The sequence below is a fragment of the Canis lupus genome, chromosome 13 (assembly GCF_011100685.1).
Source record: "Canis lupus familiaris isolate Mischka breed German Shepherd chromosome 13, alternate assembly UU_Cfam_GSD_1.0, whole genome shotgun sequence".
NCBI classification, from domain to species: domain Eukaryota; kingdom Metazoa; phylum Chordata; class Mammalia; order Carnivora; family Canidae; genus Canis; species Canis lupus.
The window spans coordinates 54671386-54690604 of NC_049234.1; the positions used below are offsets into that span (position 1 = coordinate 54671386).

The 19219-nt window shown below is 33.6% G+C and overlaps 1 long non-coding RNA gene across 1 annotated transcript in view; it reads left to right on the plus strand.

Annotated features, from left to right (window-relative positions):
- Positions 1-19219, plus strand: part of LOC119864943 — a 43901-nt gene that overhangs the window by 14642 nt on the left and 10040 nt on the right. The window contains exon 2 of the long non-coding RNA XR_005368393.1: positions 9546-9589. This is a non-coding gene — a long non-coding RNA (uncharacterized LOC119864943). The remainder of the gene's footprint in view (positions 1-9545; positions 9590-19219) is intronic.

Below are 19219 nucleotides of genomic sequence, written 5' to 3' on the forward strand. Positions count from 1 at the left end.
GAAGAAACAGAGGTGATATCTGACGAACCTTCTGAAGCAGTTACGTAGATTAAAGAGTGAGCCTGTGCCAAAATTGATTCCTTGCTTCCTTCATGGAGAAAGATTTGCTGTGGGAGAAAAGAAAGTGCCTAGTGACTTAGTAATATTTATTAATTACAAAAGGCTAATTTATTAAAGTTGAAATTTTTAAGTGATAACATGGAAACTAATCATAAACAACAATTAATGCATGCTAGAAATCAAGCATTGTTTTCAAGATGTTTGAATTACTGAATGAACATTTAGTATTTCTACAAAATAAAAGTCACTTTGGTCTCAAAATTTTAAGATTATAAATTGGTCTTCTACTTTCATATTGCATATATTCAGTTTTTGTAATCCTTACATTTTTTTGCACACAGAGGATGAATACAACATAGCCTTCAAAGGCAGAGAAAACCAAAGAACAAAACCAAAATTTAGAAGTCCAGAAGAACCATTTCCTCAGATTCTTTAATGTGTTTCTTAATTTAAGAATGATTATCAGAGGATGCTGATACCACATATCTATAAAAAAGTTATCACTGCAAAACTTAAGAATTTTACAGAAAATTTTGATTTGCATTTTCCAACAGAATAAAGTGCACAAATAGGATATCTATGAATATAGAATTCCTTTCTTTAATCATAAATTAATTTAAGTGTAATCACAATTTTACAGAATAAATTGTTGAAATTGTGACTGATCAATAATTGAAGATAAATCTTGCAAAGCAGCATAACTGCCTTCATTTGGACAAAAGTTAAAAACATTCAGAGATTGACTGAAATGATTTTAAATTTCATTTTGTATTCAACTCAACAAACCCCTTAGAGAGTGGCTTCTCTACCCATGTTATTAAAATAAAATATATTAAAACACTGTGTAAATGTACATTATCCCATGCAAGTACCACTGCCATCAATCTGGTCTAGATTAGATAAACTAACAAGCAAGAAGCAAACTCATTCATCTTATTATATGTACTGATATGCATGTAATTCATCAGTTTTTAGAAAGAGGTTTAATATGGAAAACAGCCATTTTGCTCGTAACTTTTCATTAATATACGTTTTGAAATGACAGGTAGGAATTTGTCATTTTATACATTGCCACTTTTGAACAGTCAATGGACCACATGTGTGGCTTTTAAGTCTCTTCTCTGTGTAGAATGTGGTCCTTCAGAGTTATATTTTCATGTTATTTTTTCTAGCATTTTATTGTTATATTTTACAAAGCTCTCTAACTATGACTTATTATTGATTACAAAATAAGAAGTCTTTCATTAAATATAGCTTAAAAAGCACTATTCTAAAGCAATCTCTGATATTTTATTCTTTTTTAAAAAGCATTTTATTTATTATTAATGAGATAGAGAGAGAGAGGCAGAGGGAGAAGTAGCCTTCCTGCAGGGAGTGTGATGTGGGACTCGATCCCAGGCTCCTGGGATCACGACCTGAGCTGAAGGCAGATGCTCAACCACTGAGCCACCCAGGGGCCCACTGATATTTTATTCTAATTCTGGACTCTGCTGCCCTTTAACCTCCACTCCCATCAACTTCTATGAATTAAAAGCTAACATCTAATGTTGCAACCCAGGTTACTTTTGCCTCCTTAAGTGAACTAAAAACTACTCAAATTAAATTCACCTTGATAACTTGCCCATTCCCTTCATAATGTTTAGATATGACATACTTAGCTACTTGTTTTCTCTCAGAGACAAGCTTCAAAAGGTAAGCAGAAGTCTACAGTTTGAAATGGACAAGGAATATGAGTTTCATAAAATATACCTGAAAATATTTATGAAAATAAAGGAAATATTAAATATTTCCTTTTGGAAATATGTTCAAGACTTGAAAATCTAGAAGTCATAGCAGTCAAAAAATATCTACTCTCTGTTATATGCCAGGCATATATGTTTTCTTCAATGCACTCACAAAGAATATGACCAAGGAGGACAGTAAATATTAAACAAATTATAACAAATATTATAAAATAGAATTATAAGATTTTTTATTATAAAAATAATTACAGGATATCTTGTGGAGTATGAAATAGGGGGTATGATAGGATGAAGAATGGTCCTCCCAAAGACATCCACGTCCTAATCCCCAGATCCTATGAATGTTACTGTTTTTGATAAAATGGACTTTGTAGATATAACTAAGTTAAGAATCTTGAGATGACTCTCCATTCATTATGCTAGATTATCTTGGTAGGTCCAGTGTAATCACAAAACCCTTATAAGAGATCATAGTTATTGATAGGAGATGTGACTATGGAAGCAAGAAATTGAAATGAAGGGAAGAAGAAACCATTAGCCAAGAAATTTAGGAGACCTCTAAAAGCCAGAAAAAAAAAAAAAAAAAAAAGAAATCAGATCATTCTCTAGAGCCTCCAGCAGGAACCAGCCCTGCCAGTGCATTGACTTTAGCCCATTCAAAATAATTTTGGACTTCTGATTTCCAGAACTGTAAGATAATGAGTATATGTTGTTTTAAGCCACTAAGTGAATGTTGATAAATAGGAAACTGATACAGAGACCTAACATTTATAGGAGAGAGGCAGAGAAAATTTTCTATATGAAATGATATTTAATCTGAGGCATAAGAAAAAGTACAAATTAGCCAGGTAAAGGACATGTAGTACATCCAAAGTATTTGAGGCAAGAAAGAACATGAAGGTTACCTCTTGCATCTGTAGCAGATTCCACATACTTAGAGACTTAACACAAATTTATTACACAACAGTTCTGGAGGTCAAAAGTCTAAAATCAGTCTCAATAGACTAAAATCAAGGTGTTGACAGGGCTGTGTTCCTTCTAGGGAATTTAGAGGATAATCTATTTCTTTGCCTTTTCAGCTTCTAGATGTTGTCTGTATAATTTCTTGTCTTGTTGCGCCCGGCCCCCAGCTGGCAACAATATCACCCAAACTCTTCTCTGACTCCCCTGCCTCCCTGTTTTACTTATAAGGACCCTTGTGCTTACACTGGGTCTGCTGGGATAATGCAAGATTAACTTCCACTTCAAAATCCTTAACTAAGTCACATTTGTAAAGTCCTTTTTATTACCATGTAAGAGAGAGTTTCAGAGATTAGGTTGTGGGTACTTTAGGAGTGTGTGTGTGTGGGGGGGGGGGTGAGGGGATTATTCTGCCTACCACAGTGAGTTTAAGAAATGGAAATCATAGTAATATCTAGAGAACAAGTGTAAGAGGAAAGAGTGGTACAATAGAGTCCTAAAATATAGGTAGCAATGAAGGGCATCTTAAACTATGTTGAAGGTTTCAAATTTTACTCAGAATGAAGCCATTGTAATCTACCCTACACCTAGAACACTTCTGAGAAATACACTGATTTTTTTATTAAAGCATAAAGTTAATATTGGCCTCCATGTGAGTCCATAAGAGGTCAGTGCAGAGGTTGGGAGAAATGGTGGAACCAATATGGTGGAATAAAGATGAAAATGAATGGATAGATTTAAGAAAATTTTTGGAGGAAAAAATGTAAAGGACTGATGAATGATTGGAATGATAGATGATCAAGCAAGCTTGGGTATCATGATTTCTCTAAAACCCTGGCATACCTGAAGACCATGTAAACCATAAACTAAGAGGTAGAACTAGCTAGATAGGGGCCAAATTGGGAGTGGTGAAATCTTGTATTTAACTGAGAAATATGGTGTTTTGGTATCACAGATCCCTTCAGGTGAAGATCATTGTTTTCACAATTTAAGAGCACAGGTAGGAGGACTAGACTGAGGATGAAATATTTGTGACTCCTAGACATCAACACATCATAATTCAAACCAATAGAGTGGAGGATATTGCTCAACATAGACTGGGCAAAGAACTGAACAATTCTGATATTTAATGCAGTAAGAGAAGGTAGTATGAAGGTGGTAAAATATTGTTTTAGGAAAAAGTAGAAAGAGGCCTGGAGGGCTGACGTGTCATGGGAACCATGAGATTACTGTATTTTGAAAATGATGTTTTCAGGGATCCCTAGATGGCTCAGTGGTTGAATGTCTGCCTTTGGCTCAGGTCGTGATTCCGGGGTTCTGGGATCAAGTCCCACATTCAGGGACTCTCTGTGTCTCTCATGAATAAATACATAAAATCTTAAAAAATGATATTTTCAGCTGCAGTGAAAGTTGCTCAGTTTAATGAATAAAGACAAAAGATGTCCACTGGATTTTTTAACATCAATTTTCTTGGCAAACTTAAGAATTGTAACTTCTGTGGAGTTAATCAGGACAAATGTTGTCAGATTTTAGTGGATTGAGAAAGTAAAATCCCCAACTGTTGACAACTCTGTTCCAAAGTATGACTGAGAAGAGGGGTAAAGAGATGGTGGAGTTAATTGGAATTTGGTGTGTAGTTTGGGGACTTATATTTTTAATGATAGAAGAAAACAAATCATGTTTCAATGCTGATGCAAATTGCAAGATAGATGTACAGAAGTGAGGAAAGGCAAAATAGTTTAATATTCCTAAGACCTTGCTCACAGAGAGGTCTGGTCCTTGCTTCAAGGAGAGACTTCTGACCAAGGATAATACAGGATTTAACCACAACTCATGACATTTTTTTTTTTCATTTTAAAAGTTTGTTTCTTGTCCAAACTCCAACCAAGTCAAGATGTTACATTTATTTTCTTCTGAAAATAATTTCTGCAATTCTTTTTATTTTTCTATTTTAAAAACGTATCCTTTTTCTTTTAGTTTTTAATTCATGTTATGATACCTTGATTGCATGATTACATTTGTGCCTTGATTGCATTTTATATTTATAAATTCTCATTTAATTTATGTATCTCAAACCTTCAACTCTTTTCCTTTTATAAAGTTACCTTGTGCTCTTATCTTTATTTTTTCCTAGATTTTTTTCTTACTTCTATCTTGTGTTTACTCTTGTGAGAATTTTAATTTTCTTCCAATTTTTTCTCTATTCTTTTTCGTTCACTATATCACCATTTTTATTTTTTTCATCTTTATTTAAAGCAAAATTAGTCCCTCTTTGAATTACTTTTTCTAAAAATCCACTTCTATATTTCAATTTTTAATGTAAAATGTTTGGATTTTTAATTATCATTACTAAATATGATAGAGTTCTTTCCCATGTATAGGAGACTTTGTTTTTTTCCTATTGTTTGACACTGATGCAAACCACTCCTATTTTTTCCAGCAGATCTCCTTATCTATTTAATGATGACTCTTACAAACAACAATAATAACATCAATAGCAGCAACAAAAACAAAAACAAAAAAATTATAACATTAAGAAGAATGGGTTAATTCCTACCTAAAAATTCTTTCTTGGCAGATTAAATATTTCATATACTGAAATGATTTATTTCTAGGTACTCACAGCATGTAGTAGTTAAAATAGAGATTTGTGTTTTAAAATTCATTGTTTCTGACATATTAAAGCACTGGATTTAAAGCAAACTGACACGGCACATCATAGGCGTAGTGATCATTCTCATACATATTCATACAAATAGACATTTAAAGATAGCCAACTCAATGCTACTACATAAATAATATTCCTTTTGGTGGTTTAAACTTCTGTAATAAGTTCTTCTTTTCTTTTTTCTTTTCTTTCTTTTCTTTTCTTTTCTTTTCTTTTCTCTCTCTCTCATTTTTTTTTTTTTTTTTTTAGAGTGGAAGAGAGAGTGAAGGGGTGGGCAGAAGGAGAGGGAGAGAGACAATCTTAAGCAGGCTCCATGCCCGGGGTGGAGCCCAACACTGGGCTCAATCACACAAGATCATGAGATCATGACCTGAGCCAAATGTACTATGATATTCTTAAAAAAGAATTAGGCTCATACCACCTATGCTAATTTGCTTTTGTTTTGCTTTTATCATTTAATATTGTGCCATGAGCATTTTGTCATTCAAAATATATACAATGGAATATTACTCAGCCATCAGAAAGGACAAATACCCACCATTTACTTCGATGTGGATGAAACTGGAGGGTATTATGCTGAGTGAAGTGAGTCAGTCGAAGAAGGACAATCATTATATGGTTTCACTCATACAGGGAATATGTGAAATAGTGAAAGGGATTATAGGGGAAAGGAAAGAAAATGAATGGGAAAAATTAGGTTTAGTGACAAAACATGAGATACTCCTAACTCTGAGAAACGAACAAGGGGTAGTGGAAGGGGAGGTGGGCAGGGAGATGGGGTGACTGGGTGACGGACCTTGAGGGGGACACTTGACAGGATGAGCACTGGGTGTTACATGTTGGCAAATTGAACTTCAATAAAAAATATACAAAATATTTTAAATCAATGATATTTCATCATATGGGGGATCTGTAGTTTAAACATTTTCATATTGTAGGACTCTTGGGTTGTTTCAAAATCTTGCCTATAATTAACTTTTTCTGATTGTTACCTTCTGATATATATCAAAAAATGAAGTTATTGGATGAAATGATGTAACCATTTTTAAAGCTCTTGCTACTTATTGCCAAAATGAATTACCACACCATGTAATGAATGCATGGCTGTTTTGCTTCAATGATACCCTTATCAGTTGGCTTCTGGTTCTGCTCCCTGGGATTGGCTTCCCAGTCCATTGTGCAGAAAAAGGGAGGCAGAATGTGGGCAAATTTACCTTGTATTTAAGGCTCCCATGTTTTCAATCTCATTACTGTAGCCCATAGATGGTATATCACCCTTTAGAATTAGGTTTACCTTATTACCTGGTAACCTCAACTCCGTGAAGAGTTAAAAAATGTTATATATTATCCAGATTTTTTTCATTGTTCAGCTTGGAATGACATTCTGCTGCAGATTAACATCCTAAGTGTTATTAGAACTCTTTTTTATGGTATCTTGAATTTTCCTTCCATTCAATATCTCTGATACATTCTTCAGAAGCATTTATACTTTTTATATCAAATTTCCATTCTTTATCTTTCATAGTTCTTATATTTCCCTTTATAAATCCTCCTTGTTTACTCTGTGTTATCTATTCTAGATCCCTGATGATGATTTCCATCAAATTTTGTTCTCGTCTCAATAGGTATTTTAAGATTTAATTACAATTCTTTTTCAAGACAAATAGCTAGGTTCTTAGTCCAGAGAATCTCATCTCACATGCTTTTTTCTTTTCTTTTTGGTATTACTTTGCCTGCTTCTTTATTTTCTTTCATAAAAGTCAGATCTTGTAGCCTGTTGAGGACAATGAAGAAGGTTTTCTGGCATTGCTCAAGGTTATACCACAGAGTCTTTTCCTGATTTAAATATTTTTGATTTGAGTATCAGGATGATGTTCTTATTCTGTGCTGTAAGAATTTTTTTCCCCAGTGTCCTCAAATTTTGTTTAGTTTCAAAGTATTTGTTGTTTAGGACTGACATTTGCACCCAAGAAGCACATATACGTTTGTCTTGCTAAGTGTTCTTTGCAATTGTGGTAGATTTGCGATCTCCTTGAGATGCTAGAAGGCAAATTGCATTATACAGATTCTAGCATAATTTCTAGCAAGGTTCCTATAATAGTCAGGAAATGGGTATGAAGTATTCTACCCAGCACCAAAAATCATCCACTCTGATGATTGCCTCCTGATCAAGAAATTGATTGTGAAATGGAGCTAATTCATATCCACTTCCAAGAACAGCAAGTTTGCTTTGTTTCACTGCTGCAAACATGGTTTTATTAATTGGGTTTCCCAGTATAACTCCTTGGCTTTTGTTATTTAAAGTTCTTCTTTATTTTCAGCAATAAGTTTAGGGACTTTGTTTCAATATTATTATATAAAAGTATATTCTCTTCTCCATTTATGGGCATCCAGGGGAAAGTTGAAAAGGTTGAATCAGAGTCTACTAGTCAGGCCATTTTTAAACTAAAACCTAACATGAAGTTTTCAGACAATGACATGTATTCTATGGTCACCGCATTAATGCTAAAGTTCATGATTTTTGATAGAGTAAACAAACAGCTGTTTGTTACTGATATGGCATGAGAGGTGTGTGGGGCCTAATCGTTGAACTGCATCTGTGGCTTAATCAATTGTTGTCATATATGTATTGAGTGCCTGGCAGGCGGTCTGAGCTATCAAAGCTCCCCAATGGCATTACTCTATGAATATCAGAGCTTTGAAAGTTGACAGAGTATTGTTAAAGCAGCCCTATTTAAATTTCTTTCAGGCTGTTACCTAGTTAGATAAAATATAACTTTTGTCAATTTTAATCTATGTGAAGAAAGAACATCTAAATTAAAATCAGACAAAAATGGTATGCTCATTTCCTTTTCAGTTTTTCTCCCAATTTAACAGATACTTTACCCTCTAAGTCTGGAAGATACATAGTGTAAGTCTTTGCCGTGATGCATAGGTTATCTGTTCTGCATTTCTATGGACAGCCCAGTCGAGTCTGTGTTCTTTGATTTCTGGTTGGAATTTGCTGGAGATAGCAATGGGGTACTGAAATCCTGGTGAAAAGAAGTCCTCAAAAATGATAAACAATTTAGACTCTTAATCATAAACTAGAGCAACTTGATAGACATGGGGGCTCCCACAATGAATCATAACTCATGTGAAAAAGTTCAACCCTTTTAGAGTTTGAGGCAAGTGAAGTGGGATTGATAACTAAGAGCTGTTAAGCAAATACCTTGTCCCAGATGTATTGGGTATTAGTACCTGTACATCTCCCCACACACACACATTTCCCAACTTTCAAATAGGATTAATCTGGGACTTGGAGATTTTGACAACTTAAATTACTAAAATTAACAGAGAGACTCACATTTTGCACTTAGTTCTTTATGGGTACAAATCCTGCACTCTTTCTCCTCTTATATTCTGCCTATAATATGTAAGATATCATTTAGGTTGGAGTTACAAAGTACTAGTCTGACTTTTCAAAGTTTAGTGTCTAGCTAGGGGATTCAGATATATCAATTTAAATAGCAGATTTGGATAAAAGATACCATGTGAAAGGAGTCATTTCAACAAGGAAAAATTTCATAGGATAGAATATTCATGTGTGGGGCAGTTGGGTACACCTTTGTGATTTGGCAGAAAGCAATTAAGATATGTAGTATCAGGCTGGAGACCTGAAAGTCTCAAGTGTGGTCCAAACACTAAGAAACAACTGAAGAAAAATATTTATCATATTATTATAGATCAAAGCAGAAGTAAATATCTTAATAACTTCTTTAGATCTGAGGAAAAATGAATAGTTTTTATCTTCTCTCATTTCTATTTTCACTTGAGATGCATAGTCATGTGATTGATTGCTTTTTAAACACATAGGTGACATGGTCAACATACTTAAGACAGTCGTGTCTATTTGGAGCACCCTTAAAGGGCCATATGTGTAGGAGCCACTTAAACTATATTAAAATTACGCTCAATATTTGTGACTTACAGGATTTCAGGAGTGAAGGGCAGAGGGTGCCCTTCACTTAGCACTTATTTTGATATAAACAGTCTAATCCTACAAGGTTTACAAAATACCTTTGATATTCTATGTAAGAAGCAACTATTATTTACAAATATTTTAATACTTTCAGGTATTTATTCCTTGAGAAAGGAGAAGAATACTTTAAGAAAGAAGGTGAGTAATGAGCCATGGAGTAAACAAGGAAATAGATAATAAATGCTTTTGGAGAAATGAATCCATCAGTGTGTTGGGATGAATAGGTTCATTTTCAGATATATTTGAGATATGTCAGGAAAGGTAAGTGGTAGCCAGGTTGTGAATGATCAAGTTAAAACATTTGGATTTATCATTAGGTGGTTGGGAACGATAAAACATGTAAGCAGTAGGCAGGAGAGTTCCAGTTGTATTATAGGAGGTTAAAACTGGCAGAGATGCATTCTATCAAACAGAGCAAAGAGCGCCTAAAGGCAGAGTATTAGTTTTTGTTATACAGCAAAGGGCCTCAAAATATTAGTGGCTCACAACAATAAATGTTTGTAGCTTCTTTTTCATAGTTTTGCAGGTCAGCTGAAGCATTTCTTTTCAGGCTACAAATTGTCTAGGTTTGCTACAGACTGCAGGTTGGGTTCAAGTGTGCCCCCACAAATATCTCACCCTGGGATCAGAGGCACCAGGGACATTTCTTTTCTCTTCACAATAACACAAGGCACAAACACACACACCTTCTGATTCTTAAAGCCTCAGCTCCAAACTAGTTATTTTCACTTCCTTCTCCATTCATCGTTCAAAGCATGCTCGACATCAATGGAGTAGGAAAGAATAGATTGCCAATCCTAGTAGTTACCACAGTGTCCCATGGCAGAGGGTGTGACAGGATAAATGTGAGTCAGGGAATTGAAGAACCTCCATGAACTGAATCTACTACCCAGACACTGGTTGGGGACCCAGTATAGTAACCTAGATTTATTTTGATAAGGGCTTTGATTAGGATAGTGACAGAAGAAATTTATAACTATAGAAAGGAAAGAATTAATGAGAGATGCCTAACAAAAAGGGAAGAGGATTTCCTCTGATGTCAGGAATCTTTGGGAAAGGTTCAAAATCAGTACAAAGTTTTAAGTGTGAGGGACTGAGTAGATGACACAGAATAAGTAATCTATCTTAAAGGCAAGGAATTTGAAAGTTGTGATGACTCTGAAAATCACATATGGCCAACTCCAAAATTTGTTATCCCAACCACTATGCTGCATTGCTAACAGTCATATTATTACCAGAAATAATGCACAATATATGTTAGACGTGAGGGGAAATGATCAACTAGCTTTTAACTGGATCTATTGGTTCAGTCCCTCAAAATAGCTATTGGGATCTAAACATGTCCATCTAAAATTTTTTGTGCCAAATTCGCACATTGCCTTCAGAAGTGACTAGAGTTAGAGATATTGCAAAATAAATGGAAGTTATGAGAGCTCCCCTAAGAAAATTTTAGCTTGCTCTGTTTTGGCCCATTTCTATGGGATTCATTTAGAATTAGGCAATTTAACTCATTTATCAGTGGTATGGATTATTCTTTTTGTTTATATTTCTTTTAAATTGTGATTTCTAGATGTATCAATTTTTTCATGACTCCTAGCTAATTTCGTTATGTGTATAAGAAAGCAGACCATATGTGGTTTGAACATTCATGGAGAGGATTAATGCAAACATTTAAATTGATCTTAGAATATGACCGTGATGTGGGGCATCTGGGTGGCTCAGCTAGTTAAGTGTATGACTCTTGATTTCAGCTCAGGTTATGAGTTCAGTATTTTGAGATTGAGCCCCACATTGGTCTCCATCCTCAGCAAGGAGTCTTCCTCTCCCTCTGCCCCTTCCCCTGCTTGCTCTCTCTCTATCTAAAATAAATAAATAATTAAAATCTTAAAAAGAAAAGGAATATGATCATGATATATATGTATGTATGAAAAATCTCTGGAAACTGAATTAAATGTTGGCTGTATCTTTAGATTTTACAGTGTTTGATAAATTTTTGAAGAAAAATGAAATTGATTTGATTGAACTTTCATTGTATTTAGACATAATTATTAATAGTTAAGTAAATTTATAATAGTTAATTGTAACATAGAAGTTACCATGCCCATGAACCAGAAACCAGATAATTTAGTGGAAAAAAATCCATCAATATCATCATCTGACATCATGTGGAGAAATCAATAGGTTTGTTCAATGTGTTTGTCAATACTTATTTTGGTGTTGTATTGCTATAGCCTAGCAACATAGCAGAAACTTTCTTTGTATTTTTTTTCTTTCAGGCCAACAAGCATCCATTGCTCTATTTTCCACTTATTAAGATATAATAAAATAAACAAGGGGGAACATCATAGTGTTTTCCCAGAATTTCATATCTATGACCTCTTTTTATTTACCTTTTCTGTCTCACATAAGGGAAGATGTGTATGTGATAAGCATAAATAAACCATCAAAAAGGGAAAAAGAGCATATTAGAATAAAAGAGTAGTCATAAAAAATACTTAGCTTGGACAATATAACTAAATATATTTGCCACTATTTGAATTATTGCTATTAAGATTTGGAAGAATGAAACACAATGAAATTATAACTGGAAATCTAAATATTTTCCAGGCATAGAGATCTTAATTTATAAAGTAGTACTTTTAACTCTTCAGAGCTGTTGAAGAGCATTGAAAGTTGCTAAGAAACAGACTTAAGTTCTAAAGTCAAACTCAGGAGGTTTGAACCCTTCCCACTGAAGCTGAGTTTATAGCTTAACCTTTGATATTCTCCTATAAGGAGTGTTGAAATGCAAAATATTTGAAGCAGAAGGGCAGAAATTGTCATCATTGTCAATAAACATTATGTTTATACAACACAAATAGGGCCTATAAATTCTTAAAACTTGGGAAGCCCTGGTGGCCCAGTGGTTTAGCGCCACCTTCAGCCCAAGGCGTGATCCTGGAGACGCAGGATTGAGTCCCACATCAGGCTCCCTGCATGGAGCCTGCTTCTCCCTCTGCTTGTGTCTCTGCCTCTTTCTCTCTCTCTCTGTCTCTCATGAATAAGTAAATAAAATCTTTAAAAAAAATTCTTAAAACTTACCATGGATCAAAATATGAAATTGGTGTTTAGGAGGAAAGAAATACTAAATAGACTGCTACATTTTAAAAACAGTCCTATATTTTTTATTCCTTGGCAACTCTGGTGGTCACCAACAGAAAGAGCAAGACACGTATTTTCAGATTCTGCAAAGTTGCTATACTTTTAAGGTGGTCAGAGACTGAATTCTTTAAAAGAATGTGAGGGGTGCCTGGGTAGTTCAGTCAAAGCATCTACTTTGGTTTAGGTTATGATCTCTGGGTCTTGGGATCCTACCCCAAGTTGAGCCCCAATTTAGGCTCCATGCTCAGCAGGGAGTCGGCTTGGCTGTCTCCCTCTGACGCTCCCCCTGCTTAAGCTCTCTCTCAAATAAATAAATAAAATTTTCTAAAAAATTAAAAAATAAAAAAAATGTCAAAAATGAAGATGTTTTATTTTTCATGGTTTCTGTTTGTTTAAATTTTCCTAATTTATATAAAGAAATACAATAGAAACTAATGCAGCTGGTATAGTAGTTGAGTATCAAATTTGTCACTCTTGTGGCAGACCATAAATTGCTTGTCCTATTTCAGAGCACTATATTTCTCTCCATATTTTATACTTTCTACCATTGTTAAATTCTCAGGTTTACCAGATACAATGTTATATTTTATCCTTTAAGCAATTAAAGAGAAATGCAATATAATGTCAAAGAAAAAGTAATAGTTTTTATTACTTATTTCTGAAAAATACCTATATATTCTTTTCAAACTTCACAAAAAATAGTTTAAAATTTTTTTAAAAAGTCAATAAGGAGACTCAAACTGCAAATGATAAATCAATTGTGAGGAAAAGAAAATTCAGCAGTCATTGGGCAATGTATAGGATATAGAATATTCTAAAATATCTTTTCTTCTCAACTTTTGTAGTATTAACATCCGATATGTGAAATTTACAGAATAAAAAAAAAATGTGTACTTATATAGGCAATAGGAAAACCATTCTAGATATGAACATATGAAAATTTTATGAGTAGAGGCCAGCATAATTTACCTGGAGTCACACAGAATTCAGCCAAAACAGGTTTACTAGTTACTGCTTACATGAGTCCTTACAGTCCTCTCTTTGCCTTAATTTCCATGTAATTTAAATGAAGGAAACTAAAACCAAAAAACTTAGTTTTTTGATGATCTGATGGTGAAATTGGATCATATATATGTGTAACTTAACAATATAGCATAGTATTTGATATGTAGTAAACTAAATAAACGATGTCTGTTATTATTATTGAATTTTATTCTCATTGCAGAAATATATTGAGTGCTTGTACCTAATACTTGAATTTTAATAATTTGGAGACCAAAGCAATGATGATTTTACTGAACAATTTTTCTATGTAACTTTTTTAAAAAAAAATTTATTTATTCATGAGAGAGAGAGAGAGAGAGAGAGAGAGAGAGGCAGAGACACAGGCAGAGGGAGAAGCAGGCTCCATGCAGGGAGTCCAACATGGGACTTGATCACGGGTCTCCAGGATCAGGCCTTGGACTGAAAAGGTGGCGCTAAACTGCTGAACCACCTGGGATGCCCCATCTATGTAACTTTTTAAAACTACTTTTAAAAAATCAACTAATCTACACTATGTCTAGGTGATTTTATTTATAATCTATACTAGTGCTCTTATGTTTGTATCTGAGTCAATGTTTTCCTTTAATTTCCAAACTCATATCCTACAGCATATCTGGCATATCAACTTGCACATCTCTCAGGTACATGATCAAAATTGATCAGATGCATCAACTGAATTCCTTCCCAAAGCACATGCACATGCATATGTGCATATACACACACACATACACACAGTACACTCAGTAATAACAAAAACACCAACCAACCAACGGTTCGAGTCACTATGGATGTATAACAAACAACCTCAAAGCTTGGTGGCTTAAAGAACGATGAATGACATTTATTTTACTCACAAGTCTACCATTTGGGCGGTCTTGGTAGAGATATCTCATCTGTGTGGCACTTGGTGTCAGCTGGGAGCACCCTAAAGTCTGGAATCTGGAATTATCTGAAGGCCCATTCACTCAATGTCAGGTGGTTGATGGTGGCTTTTGACTAAGACCCTAAGGCCATTGACTTGAGTGCCTACCCAGGCCTTTCAGTGCACCTTATGGTCCTTGTAACCTGATGACTGGTTTCCAAGGGCAAGCCTCCTGGGAGTGAGATTTGCTTTTATAACCTAGCCTCAGAAGTCAAGCAGCATTCTTTCCATTGCGTTCTATTTATCAGTGCAGTCACAATGATCCAACCAGGTACAAAAGAGGGGAAATAGTCTATACCTCTAGCTGGCAGTTGCAAATTACTGGAAGCACATATGGGATTAGAAATGTTACTATGCCAGTTTTAGAAAATACAATCTACCATACCCACTGAAAAACCAAAATCCAGTTCCTTATAATCTCAGTAAGTGTCATTATCATTTTTCTGTTTGTTCAAATCAAAAGACTAGGAGTCAGCCTTAATTTTTCCTTTGCTTTAATTCCTCACCTCAGTAAATCCAACTGGTATTGACACCCATATTATCTATCTTGAATCCTTTCCTTCTATACTTTTGCTTGATCTCTCCTAATCTCAACACATTTTTTTTCTTTCTTCTAAACCTCACCAGTGAACTCCTAACACATTACCTGCTACTTTTTGCTATCCCTGTTCAATCCATTCTCCACATCTATGTGTTACCTTTAATAGTGAAAATTAGCTAGATGTCACTTCTTTGCTTAAATAGCCACACAAAAGCACAGAATACTTTAATCTTGGTTTTCTTATATGGAAATATTACAAGGGTATATGAAACATTCTAGTGGTGAGAGCTGAGTAAAATGGAAAAGTCTAACAAATGCTATCAAGCTCTTTGGTTGTTTAAAGATCAGCAGAGTTACATTCAGTTTCTGCCTTGAAACAAATTTAAAAATGGAAACAATAGATGTGATTTCTTTTAAAAACACAGAGGCATATTTTATTGTGATCTCAAAATGTATATTATTATTTTCTTCTATAAATAAGTATACAGTTCTTAAATTTTTTTCTAATCACCATTAATACGTATATACACATATATAAGGAAGAAATACACATTCTTCATATTATATAAATATATAATATACATATGTAACCATATGTATATATAATTAAAAATACTTTTATGTAATGTACTTTATACAAATATATGTAACCATATGTATATATAATTAAAATACTTTTATGTAATGTACTTTATACAAATTTTTCCTTTTTGTTTAATTTTTTCAGTAATAGAGGGTTCTAAGATATCATGAATGTTTTCGTGGTTATATAGGAAGGGAATCCCTAAAATTTGGAGAATAATTATAAAAATATGAGGAATGTAATATTTACAATCAATTAAAGCTACTTTATTAGTTGGCATCATAATTCAGTAGTAAATATGAACTTGGCCATAATTATTGAATTAAAAATAAACTTTCAGCAAAGTCTCTTTTTTTTTAAGGATTTTTTTAAAGATTTTATTTATTTATTCATGAGACAGAGAGAGAGAAAGAGAGGCAGAGACACAGGCTGAGGGAGAAGCAGGCCCCATGCAGGGAGCCCAATGTGGGACTTGATCCCAGGTCTCCAGGATCAGGTCCTGCAGGCTGAAGGCAGCGTTAAACTGCTGAGCCACCCAGGCTGCCCTCAACAAAGTCTCTTAAAAATAAATGTAATCCACTAACTTAAGTAGTTGGAAGATGATATAAGGCATTAAATAATTTGAGGTAGAGATTAGAGCTGAAAGGAAACATGAATTACTGTAATATTTCAGAGACAGTAGACAAAACACTCAAGTGATGAACTAGGGAAAAGGAAATCTATTCTAAGAAGATGAGGATAAGTGAATGATCTCACTGAGCAGCCTTATTTTGTAAGTAGGCATATATGAACTATTGTATAGTTGTAATGGTGACTAATTCTAGAAAATAAAGGATGAATAAATGCCAGCCAAGAATGATTTCACATTACTTATATTCCTAGAATTGAGTGTGCCTTACCACTTTCAATTTTCATTAACAAAATTTATGTAAAAATATTCCTAAATGCTCCTAATGTACGTGAAATAAAAACTTGGATATAACTAAATAATAATACTATACTGAAAATGTACATAACCATATATATATATATATATATATATAATCTATACTATCTACTATATATATAACAATATATATAAACATACTATATATATATAGTAGATAATCTCAGACTATTTCTATTAGACATTACATTTTACATTTTGTTTTCAAACTGTCAGGTATTTTTCTAAGCGTTTTATTCATTTTTAATTCATTTTTTAGTATTTTGAAGTAATCTCTGCACCCAATGTGGGGCTTGAACTCCCAACACTGAGAACAAGAGTCTCCTGCTCCACCGACTGAGCCAGCCAGGAGCCCTTTTCTAAACATTTTAAATGTATTATCTTGATAATATTTACAGTAGCCTGCAAGATTCTAACCACCATTTTGGATTGGATTCTAGAACTCTATTTTTTTCTCTATTAAATGCTTCCAGCATATAATTGCATAAGGCAAACAGCCATCTTAAAAAGATACAGTTTATATATTATTTACTTTTTCTTTTGTACTGCTTCATGTTCATATAAAATACATTTATTTTTATGTCAACAGAATAAAAAGTAATAAGACTTTAGATATAAAAACATCTCAATATCCTCTGTATTTTATCTGCTTTTCATGCTTGATTTTCCTTATGCTCAATAGTACATTTATACAATAAAAATGACCTCTTCCTATATAATCTATAATGTGTAATCTATAATAAGAAATGCATAACATATTTATAAATATATATTTATCCACACAGTCCTTTGTCAAGAATTTCAAATTGCTACATTTTCTTTTCTTTAGTCATTTCATATTTTATGTAATGTAGTCCAAACAAGAAGCTTGAAAACAGCATCTAATTTATATTTTATAAAGGCATATTTTTCTTTTATTTTTTCCTTTGCTAGTGGCAGTCTTCCTAGTGACAGTTTTTATTTTTTCTTTCAAACTGTGAAATAGCATGTACTGTGTACGCCTGGGGCATACATGTATACCTTTAAGCAATATGTGGACTGTTTTTGCTTGATCAAAAACTGGACAGATATGCTAAATTTACTGGTAGGTTTTTACTTCTTCTCAAATCACAGTCTTCTAATGATTCTTTAGTTACTTCATGAATTTGTGTTTAATAAAAGACATTTCACATTGAAGTTTTTGAAAAAAACAAGTTTTGAGGAAATGTTCTTATTTCAATAAATCTGTGACTGTGTTAAAAAACACTGACTTAAAAAAATGAGATGTGCTTCATTCGGTACTTTTTAAATTTTTCTAACTACCTCAACTCTGAAACATTATTTCTCAAATTTGTATTTACAAATGATCTTAGCAAAACCTTACATTTCAAAACTGTGTTTGAAGTGAGAAAAAAAATCTCAAGAGATAACTTCCTTAGTCAATTAGAAAAAAATTGGTAATCCACACTACACAATACACTTTATATAATTACATGTGTGAGAAAACTTTCACTAATGCAGTTATTCAACATCTGTACCATACATTCTAAGGACATTATATTATCAATCGCTTAGCAACAAACTATCACAGACTTAACTTAAAACAACAACAACAACAACACATTTTCTATTTCTGTGTATTAGGAATCCAGCACAGCTTAGCTGGGTCCTCACTTCCAGGATCTCTCACAAGCCTAAAGTCAAGGTGTTCTGTAGGGCTGGAGTCTCTAAAGGTTTGAGCTAAGGTTGGCTTCTAAGTTCATGTAGTCTTGATCAAATTCAATTTCTTGTTGTCTGTTGGGTTTCAGCTCCTTGCTGGCTTTTGCCTGGAGACTTCCTCCATTGCTTGCTTTAACAAAGCATGCAAACTGAGAGAGTGATAGAGAATATCAACAAGGTGGAAGTTACAATATTTTTTCTTAAATTTTTAAAATTTAAATTCAATCGAGTTAACATATAGTGTATTATTAGTTTCAGGGTAAAATTTAGTGATTCATCAGTTGCATATAACACCCAGTGCTAATTACATCACGTGCCCTCCTTAATGCCCATTCCCAATTACCCTATCTCCCCACCCACTTCAACTCTAGCAACCCTGTTTGTTTCCTATAGTTAAGAGTCTCTTATGGTTGGCCTCCCTCTCTCTTTTCATCTTATTTTACTTTTCTTTCCCTTCCTCTATGTTTATCTGTTTCATTTCTTAAATTCTACATATGAGTAAAGTCATATGGTATTTATCTTTCTCTGACTGACTTATTTCACTTACATAATATCCCTTAGTTCCATCCATGTCATTTCAAATGGCAAGATTGCATTCTTTTTGATAGCTGAGTAGTATTCTATTTTATATATAGATATAAAATATATATGTGAGTATATATACATAAAATATGTATATATGTATATATACATACAAATATACATGTATAAAATAATCTCTTTTTTATCCATTCATCTGTCAATGGAACTCTAATCACTATGTTTGTATCCTTGTATCTTTTGGATAAATACCTAGTCAATTGCTGGCTCGTGGGGTAGTTCTATTTTTATATTTTTAACTTTTTTTGAGGAACCTCCAAACTGTTTTCCAGAGTGTCTGTACCAGTTTGCAT